The following is a 1,070-nucleotide window of genomic DNA, read 5'->3' on the forward strand; positions in this document are numbered from 1 at the left end:
TGCCTCTTCCAAGCACCGACATCTATGCTACCTTTGGGATGGTCAGTTTCTTCGTGAGTCATCTCGAGCACTACAGAGACTGGGACTGGTACACCTCTGATTCACGCCCGAAGGTTGGAATTGGCGGGTTGATCACACCACTGCTTCAATTTATGAATGTCCCCTTGGGAAAGGACGCAGCAGGACCTAGATTCATTGATGGCACTTACTTGAGGATTGCCACTTATTTCAGCGGGATGTATGGGAAGAACTACGTCTACCACTACTACTTGAAAGGCAAGCCCGTTGAGGTGGTTCTTCCAAACAAGAACCTGACGTGCTTAGAGGGACCTGGAGCTATCAGCTTCAACATTTCCCAGGAAGACTTTCTTGGAGAGCACGAGTCTCTCCATCCCATTGCTGCATCAAGGAAAAGAAGTGCTCCGACAAGACATGACGAACCTGCTGCAGAAGCATCTGAACCCGTCTATGGACCTCCGCGCTACTACTTCCAGCCATATGCTGGAGATCTTCGTCCTGGTGCGCTTCGTGATGCTCATGAACATATTGGTCGACTTCAGCGATGGAACAAAGCACGAGACATGGCGATAGAAAAGCTGAAAGACAAGTTCAAGGCGCTTAACAAGACTGTGAAGAAGCAAGCAAAGACTTCAGCCAAGTTCATGAAGAAAGTAGCTGATGTCTTGACCAGGGGAGGAATAGCTGGATGTAGCTCTGCGGACTTCGCCTTCGTGAACACATCAGTCCCCCAGCCTCCACCTCAGCCTGTAGATCTTGGTTTCCTCCTCACTGCTAGACAGCTCCAGCGCAAGTGGAGGAACCCACCCATTAAACCCTCCGCCTCAGGAAACAAGTCCCCATCCCTAGCCTCTTCTGATAATGAGGTCGAGATTGACGAGGTTCAGAGCCAGCCATGGTTTGGAGGCTACAGCTCAGCAACAGGTGGTTACTACACCACATTCCCACCTGACGACAACGATGCTGGGGCATCTACCCCTACTCACTACCCGTAGAAGGTATTTCACTACTTTCCCTTGTATATACCATTTCATTTTCTGCATATTAGTTTT

Source organism: Brassica oleracea, chromosome C6 (genome assembly GCF_000695525.1).
Source record: "Brassica oleracea var. oleracea cultivar TO1000 chromosome C6, BOL, whole genome shotgun sequence".
Lineage (NCBI taxonomy): Eukaryota > Viridiplantae > Streptophyta > Magnoliopsida > Brassicales > Brassicaceae > Brassica > Brassica oleracea.